A 9,321-nucleotide genomic window follows, 5' to 3' on the forward strand; every position below is an offset into this window, starting at 1 on the left:
AATGAGACATGTGTCATGGCAAAGGGTGTATCTGTGTGCACTCTGATAATTCAAATGTTGATGACAAATACAGTAGTATGAATTGCATGATTAAAACAATTACTGCAAATGAATTCTAGTGCACAGTACACGCTTGTTCAAAATGGACACTGTGTGCCCTTGCACCTCTTAAGATGGTCTAGAATACCCCAGTTAAAGCAGAAATGAGAGGCTGGGAAATCCAACACTCAATAATGGAAATATTGAAAGTGGAAGGCAAAACCTGATTTATTACCAACTCAACATGAAGCAGGAACAGCATACAACCATCAAGACTCTCCTAACTGCGAGATCCTCGTACAAAACAACGGATTATAAACTAAAAACACATCATAATGACAATATCAAAATACAAAACTTAACAGGTATGGGGATTAGTTAAGGGATAAACTACATATACATTTCCATAAGGGTTAACCTTCTAATTGGGTAACACTTATCTACTGGCTATTCCTGGGACCACCTCTAAATTGATAAGAAAAATAAATCACCTTTACAACTAATGATTGGCTTGTTTAATATGTATTGGGCAGCCTGGCATTGGGGGTTTTCATTGGTTGGCACCTTGTTGATGAACCTTGAGTACCTAACATGAGCCAAACTGGGAGTAGGGGAAGAGAGGCCCAAACACTGCTTATTTACTTCAAGAAGAATACCAATCCCTCATCTCCTAGGCCATGAGCCAGTGATCAGCTTTGTAGTTAACCTTGTACAGCGACCAGTGTCTGGAAATATGCATGAGTGGGAAGGCAGGTGTCTTATTTGTGTCTATACTAATGAATAGACTAATGAGAGGGCTGCGTTTTGAGTTATTTCGCCATGCATTTATGAATATTTTACCTTCTATTCAAGTATTCGTTTTTTCTACCACTAGAGACTTATTTGAGCTTACTTTTCATAGAATCTTTTAACCTATTATTACCCTGAATCTGGTTCACAATGAATGGTTGTTGTACTTTTTTAATTCAGGAGTATACTTTGTGCGTCCTGGGAATCCTTATCTGGTGTCTTTTCTACAACGTGCAAACCCTGCCTAAGTTCTACGTAACCTTGGCTGGGGCTCTAATCTACTGCCGGGCTCTGCACGGATCTTCATTTTGTTTAACATTTGAATTCTTGTGAAACCTTGAGGCCTTTCGTTCACTTTAGAAATGTGATACAGCTTCCCTTTCTGTTTTAGTGGGCTATACTCTAGTGTTTGTATTGCATTCAGCTCATTTATTGCTTATGTTATATACTTGTCTTTATGGCTGCAAATGTTCATATTTTTCATGTATAAATGCGTATTTGAACTAGTGCATTTTGTTCGTGTTGAGTGCACGTGTGCTTCATGTCTAGTGGATGTGTGTGTATGTGGTTTTATCGTCTGGTCATTCTTGCCATCTTTAACTCACATCATGCTCATTATTTGCTGCACCTGCTTCGGTGATGTGCGGTATGGTTGCCTCACTGAATAACATTTCTCACCTGGGCGGTATTGAGCCAGGGGGTGGGGGCATTAGCTATAGATGACATATTCATCTGTCCCTTAACCCACCTCTCCTACTGGCAGGTGCATGTACAGGATGGTCAGGCGGTCCTCATCTGTCTTGGGGCAATGCTGCAGTAGACACTAAACAATAAAACCCTAACCCCCACAACACTTGTTTCTTTAAAAGTGATTCTGACATGTGTTTGACTTCCCATGCTTCCCTCCCTACCTACATCTGTTCACACCAGACTTGGTGTGAAGTGTCCCTAAAGCTTTTGGGACATCCAGGCCAGTCAAGACAATAGTGCACCATTGCCCTGTAATTCCTTCCTATAGGTAATTTGAATTGGAACCCTCAAGAGGAGCCCTTGACATAGCATGGTGGCACTTCAAACAGAACAAGTAAGGCATTTCCTCAACTTACAACCAGGCACCCTTGCATAGCACAGTCCATTACAGTACCAAACTCCAATGGGATGAATAAAGGCTAATTTATTATGTATATATTTATTACAGATCAAAATCAGTGATCTCATTCCAAGGTGGCCACCAGTGAGTGAGGACTTGCTGTTCGCAGCTCCTCTCCGGGCCGCATAGGCAAGCTGTGCCTCGCTGACATTGGAAGCAGGCTGGTGTTTGAATGACCCATACCATGTGTGATTGAGGTGGCTTCCCAGCGGAGGTGGTTGCGTGCCCCCATCCCCTAAGGTGCGTGAGGAAAGACCAACAAAGCTGCAAGTATCGGGAGTCGGCAGCAGGTGGAGCAGACAAGGCGTGGCAGCTAGCTGGTGCGGAAAGGCTCCCCGGGGCGTGGCCCTGAAAAGCGACGCGATACTGATGTGAGGGACAAGATCCAGGGCTTGCATGAGATTTTTGGACCGGTGCTCCCAAGAAGGTACACGCCCCGTGAGGGATAAGACGAGTCCTTCCAGGCAAGAAATAGCGGTTTCCCTGCTGGGCTGGCCACTAGGATAATAACTGGAGGAGGAGGGTGAGCTTAGGGCCAGTTGGCACAGCTATTACATCTGGACAGAGAGCAAGACCAAAGGCACAGAGTGTTTTGGGCAAGGAAGCATCCTCCTTTCCAGGCGTTTGTGGGTGGCTGGGTGGAGTTGGGACCCTGTGGTGCTATATGGGTGGATCCTCGTGGGAAGTACATTGGGACACCCCCCTAACTCCCAGGTAACTAACGGGCAAAACTGAAAGTGTTGCAGAGGAAAGGAGATACTCGGGCACAGAGAATCCAGAAGGTTGGTGAGCCTATAACAGGATAATCATAAATAAGGAAAGGCCCAAGCATTGGGGTAGAGAAGGGCCCTTGCTACGAGAAGGCCGAATAAAGGAAGGGGGAAGACACCCAGATGCCAAAACCCAAAGAGAAGGGCACCCCAGCTGAGGAAGGCAAAATCAAACTTGACAAGGACAGTTGGAGCGCTGTTGGCAGAAGCAAACTGAGGTCGTAACAAGGGCTAGAAAAAAAGAGCGGCGATGGCGCTAACACGCCCTGAAGGACTGCCTCAGCTATATGGAAGGGGAGACTTACAAATATTTTCCAGGATCAATTTACTTAATTATGGGACAAATTGAGGAACTCCCTGTCGGAAGTTAAAGGGGAGGTGGATGTAACGGAACAAAGCCTTCCTGAAATGTCAGGCAAGGTACGGCAGAATAGTGAACTACTGGATCAGTTGGCAAGGGTCATGCACAATTTGGAATTACAGGCATATGACTTGGAGAACCGATTGCGCAGGACCAACATTTCCGTGAAGGGCTTGAGTGAGCCCATACAGGATTCTGATTTAAAGAGCACGATCCAACAAGGCTTTGCGAAACACAACCAGAAGATACTGACATTGACCTTGTGCATAGAGTAGGTCCAAGGAGAAGGGAGCCCAGCGCTAGACCAAGAGATGTATTGGTGGCCCTATCCTTGTATGGTCTAAAAGAGAACATTTTGCGAGCCGCAAGAACGGATGGGAACATAACAGTGAATGGGGCACAGGTGCAGCTGTTCCAGGACTTGGATTTGTTGACATTACAAAAGTGAAGAGATATGGGCCAAGTGACACAGGCTTTGATTGCGAAACAGATCTCGTACAAATGGACATTCCGATATGTGGCTTACATTTTTTACTTTTATGGGTTACAACACCAAATCACATCAAGTTTAGAGGGACTGGCACTTTTGAATGCGGAGGAAGAATGGGGGCTCGGAGAACGACTAACAAGGCCCTCCTCCCAACGTGGAAGGCGACAGATTGATTGGGCTATGGTGTCAGGGAGGAAGGAGGACAAGGGGGTAAAATTGAAAGGTCCGCTTGGGAATGGCCAAGGAAGGGGAGCGTAGGGTCGCGCGGGAAGTGGATCCTCCTTACAGTAGAAGTGGTATTTGAGTAAAGGATGAGGAGGCTGAAGATGGGATGGGGTGAATACGCTACCTGCAGCAGAGGGCTGATGGGTAATATTTTGGAATCTGCGGGAGGTGTTAAGATACTTCCCAGTGGGGGTGACCTCAGGGTGTTCCTTAGGCCAGAGGCTTGGTGGTGGTCCCTGAGGGCATCATAGGATCGTTGGCTTATTTCTGAGATGGTTTGTTGGGTGGTAGGGGGTTTGGTTGGGGAAGTTAGGGGGCAGGGAGGGGAGGAGGGGCAGAGGTTGTGGAAATGTGTGTATTTGTGGAAAAAGGCGATTAACGTAAACATGGTATAAGTAGGCCACTAGTGTATAAGCGTTCAGGGTTGAATCAGATAATGTGAGGGGATTAAATTCCCCTATTAAGCAAAAAAAGGTGGAAGCCCTAAAAAGGAATGTGTTTATGTAATTATGTTGCAAGAGACACATATTTGGAAGGCCGACAAGTCGGCATTGAAATTGCAGCATTTTTCTTGAATGTCTCAATCCAATGCGATGGGGAAAACCTCTGGAGTTCTGATAGTGCTCAGAAATTCATTAAGGGCTACGATTGCGTGGGCTCTGGCGGATGTTGAGGTGAGGTATTCATTTGTAGTAGTATAGATGGAACACAGACAAATCACTTTGGCAACAGTGTATGCACCAAACATAGGGCAAGTTGGGTTCTTGCGGGAGATAGTAATGAAACTAAAGGGCTTTGCAGAAGGGCAAATTTTACTCACAGGTGATTTTAACTTGGCCTGGGATCACACAATTGACAGAAGTGGGGGTGCAGGGAAAGGAACGGTGCTCCCAACACGTGTACTGAAGGAGAGTTTTGAATCTTTAATGCTACGAGATCTTTGGCGAACTAAAACGGGAGAAGAAAAGGGTTATTCATGCTTCTCACATGTGGATCAATCCCCGTCTAGGATTGATTGTGTGGGTAACAACTAGGCTGATGGTAGAGGTGAAAGAAATAGATCTGGGTTGCATTGCATTGTCTGACCATGCTCCCCTGTTTGTGACAGTAGGTGATGCAGGGCCGTGTAGGGGGTTATGGGCTTGGATGTTTCTAAACAAAGTGGTGAATGGCAGTGGCAGCTGAGTTTATTAGGGACAAGAATGAAGAGTATTTTCTTATTAATGACAACTTAACTGTCTCAGCTGAGGGGACCTGGGATGCGTTTATGGCGGTGATGAGTGCAGAATTTATAGCTTTGCGCTCTCAGGATGAGGAGCAGAGAGGGAGAATGGAAAAGGACCTGGAGGATCAAATACGGGAATTCCAACAAGCTATCGCAAAGAATAGAACAAGGGCTCTGTATAAAAAAATTGAAGGAACTCCTCAGCCATTTAGAATTGCTGCGAACCCACAGGGTAGAGAGATCCTTGTTGATGATTAAACAGAGGTACTATGTGTGAGCCAACAAAGCAAATAAGATGTTGGCTCTGCCTTTGAAGGGATCAGAAGCAGCTAGGACAATAATGCGTATAACGCAGTCTGATGGCTCGAATACTACCGAATCAGAGGCTTTTGCCAAATATTATGAATCATATGCCTCAGAACATCCGGATCCTCGGGCAATAGATGGGTATTTCTCAGATATCTATGCCATAAATGACGCTGTAGGAGCAAGAAGTGCTGCAAGGTGATATTAGGGAGGACGAGGTAGAGGCAGCCATTAGGGCACTTCCGCGGAATAAAGCTCCGGGACCAGACTGGTTCCTGGTGGCTTTTTACAAAAAGTATGCTAGGCAACTGATCCCCAGGTTAGCAGGGTTGTTCAATACAATGGTGGTTACCGGGGGAGTAACCACATACATTTCGAATGGATTGTGTCCTCCAACGTATTCCACATCTTTGACATACAATGTCCACAGCTGTGTTACTTTGGACATTTTTAGGCAGAGGGCGTCCTGCATCGATGGCGCCGGGTCGATGTCCCTCGAAGGCCTCTGTTGAGGCGGCGTCACCAGATGTTATAAATAGGATGCACAGCGCCCATAAGCCTCCATTCCGTTTTTTCTGCAAACGTGTTTGCTTTGAGAACTCGGCACGCCTCGTGTATTCCTCGTGAATATGTCTTCTTCTTCGACCCCTCTGACTCTGCAGTCTACTCATCGGGAACCTTCGAGGTCCCGTTCGGACAAGGTTCAGGTTGATCGCCAGAGATGTGTTGCATCCAGATCTCGGTCTTTGCCCCGACAAAACCGCAGCAATCTGGTACGGGCTCCAGGCCGGCGTCGACTCTGTCAGCGCTGTGTCTGCCGGATACGGATGCCGAAGCTTTGCCTTCACACCAGCACTCGGCGCCGCTGTCGACGCCTTCGGGGCCTTTTGGCTGGAATTTGCCGATGGAGATCCCTGGTACTGTGTATCCTCCAAGGAAGGCTACTTCCAAGTCTGTGAGGCCTGTTAAGGATTCCAGACCATCTTCTGTTCCGAGGCAGGAGTTCTTTCTTCCTGGATGATATCTGTGAGGATGAGGAGAGGTCAGATTTGGAATTTGACCCTGTTGAGCCTGATGTGGCTCCTGTCTTTTCCAAGCACAGCCAATTTGAAGAGTTACGTCCATCTCTTCATGATGCCAGTGGCTTGGACACTTCTCCTGAGGTGGAGTTTTGCAGGCCTGGGGCTCATGCTGAGTCCTCTTATAGGAGACTGATGGCTAGGGTCACTGAGTATCTTGGTTGGTCTAGTCCTATGGAAGCATTTGTTCAGGATGACGTAACGGATATTTCGGATCAAGGTCCGTCCTCTGACCCAGTGTTACCTTTTCATTTGACTTTGCAGAAAAGGGTGGCGGCTGCTTGGCAGACATCGGAATATCTTCCGGCGTTTAACAAGTCGTTAACTAAACAATACCACCCTACCAGTAGCGACCCCAGCTACCTTTCCTCTCACCCCACTATCGAGAGTTTGGTGGTTCGGGTGGCTATGGCCACCTTGAAGCAGGCGGCGTACCCTACCATCCCTCCTGATAGTGATGACAAACGCTTCAATGGTTGGGCACGCAAGGTGTTTTCTGCGGGGAGTATGGCGCTGAAGTCCGCCAACTCCACTTGTACCTTAGCAAGATTTTCACACACTCTGTGGAATTGTTTCTCTAGCGGCTGAGCATATTCCCAAGGGAGAAGAAAGGGATGGGTTCCTTGCTCTTGTGCAAGATGGCAAGGATGCCATCTGTGAATCCCTTCAGTCGGGATTGGGCACGGCCGACAGTGTTAGCTGGTCCATGGCTGCGAGCACCGTTATACACAGATTTGCGTGGTTACGGAAATTTGGTATTGCTCCGGATGTATGAGCATGTCTTCTGAACATGCCCTTTGATGGCGCGCATTTGTTTGGCAGCAAGGCTGACAAGAGCCTTTAGAGGTTGCAAACCTCAAAAGCAGCGGCTAAATCTTTGAGCGCAGCTGTGCGTCAACCCGTAAGGGACAGCAGTGGAGGGGAGGTTCCTTTCGTTAGTACTCCTCTTTTGGTAGGATGTGAGGAGCCGCCGGTCAAAGGGGTCAACGTAAAAAAGTACCCGTGGTGGTTGGGGAAATAGAGGTGCCAAAGGTGCTCGGGCAGCTGCCTCTTTGCCTTCAGACGCTGCTGCAGCCGCTCCAAAATAATTGAGGCCATGTTCCATTGTTCGCCGGTTGGGGTCAGACTGTCTCAGCATCTCGAAGATTGGCGAGCTATTACTTCGGATGCGTGGGTTTGGAATACAATAGCCCACGGGTTCTGCCTTCCCTTACTAAAGTGGCCTCACGACAATCCAGTGGGGACTGTCTCTTTGAAGCTTCCAGATCCGCTCCTTGTGCCGAAATCTTGACCCTGCTGGAGAAAGGCTCTATGGAACTGGTGCCTTTAGCGGAGAGGAACAAGGGATGGTATTCCCCATATTTTTGATTCCAAAGAAAGACTGGGGATTGAGACCCATCTTGGACTTGCGTTGGTTGAACAAACTCCTCAGGAAGGACAAGTTCAAGATGGTCACTCTTTCTCAGGTCCTCCAGTCCCTTCGACTTCAGAATTGGGTGGTGTCTCTGGACCTACTTTCTTGCTTACTTTCATGTGCCGATTCTTCCAAAGCACGGAAGGTACAAGAGGTTTGTGGCTGGCAGCTCGCACGTTCAGTTTCGGATCCTGCCATTACGATTGACCTCCGCCCGAGGGTCTTCACCAAGCTAATGATGATGGTGGTGGCTGCGTATCTCAGGCAAGGGGGGATTCACGTCTACCCCTACCTGGTCGACTGGCTGATCTGTGCGCGTTCTCCCAAGCAAGCAATGTAACATCTCAGTATCATCTACCGCTCCCTCCACAAGCTGGGCTTCTCCCTCAATTTCAAGAAGGCACATCTGACATTTTCACAACAGCTCCAGTACATCGGGGCTGTGTTGGACACCTCCTTGGGGAAGTGCTCGCCTCCCAAGGTGAGGGGTCATCACATTGTGCAGTTAGTGGACACATTTTAACATGTCCAGTGTCTCCCGGCTTTCGAATTAAGGTTGCTCTGCTCGGCCTCATGGCATCCTGCATTTTCTGGTGCCAGAGGCCAGGCTGAGGATGAGATCCCTGCAATGGGTCCTCAAGATGCAGTGGTCACAATTCTCAGGCAAGATGTCGGATCCCGTTCAGATTCCACTCTCGGTCTCGCAGGGTCTTCTGTGGTGGGCCAACAATGGGAACCTAATGAAGGGGGAGCCGTTTGGGCAACCGTGGCCGGAGGTGACAGCAGTGATGGACACTTCCCTCACAGGATGGGGAGCTCATGCCGACGAATTGACCGCCAGCGGTCGGTCTCTGTCGGAGTCCAAACTCCACATCAACTGGTTAGAGCTGAGGGCCATGAAAGCTTTTCTGCCGTCTGTGCGGGGGAAGACTGTACGGATCATGACGCACAGCACAGTGGTGATGCGTTACATCAACGAAAGGGGGGGTCACTCCCATTGTGCAGAAAGGCGATGCAGCTCTGGTTCTGGGCAATCCAGCAGGTATATCACTGTCGGCAGTTCATCTGGCTGGAGAGGAGAATGCAGCGGCGGATGCTCGGAGCAGGCAGAGCACGGTCTCTCACATGTGGGAGTTGGCTCAGGAAGTCCTTCTGGAGATCTTCGCCCTTTGGGGAACCCCACAAGGGGGATCTCTTCGCAACCAGTGCCAACCGAAAGTGCGAGAGATTCTGCTCAAGGGAATTTCCTCCGAGAGGTGCCGTATGAAACGCATCAAGACTCTCAACCTTCATGCTTGGTATCTGAAAGGTTGAGATATAAGGATTGGGATCTCCCGGATGACGTGATGGAGGTGTTGCTTTCAGCCAGGCGGCCAGCAACCAAATCCCTGTACCATTGGCGTAGGTTTTGCGCCCCCACGCGTTCCGGCGTGGAGGTGTGGTCAACCTGACCGACGTGTGCGGAATGTGTAT

This window comes from Ambystoma mexicanum, chromosome 9 (genome assembly GCF_040938575.1).
Source record: "Ambystoma mexicanum isolate Mex_15411 chromosome 9, UKY_AmexF1_1, whole genome shotgun sequence".
Lineage (NCBI taxonomy): Eukaryota > Metazoa > Chordata > Amphibia > Caudata > Ambystomatidae > Ambystoma > Ambystoma mexicanum.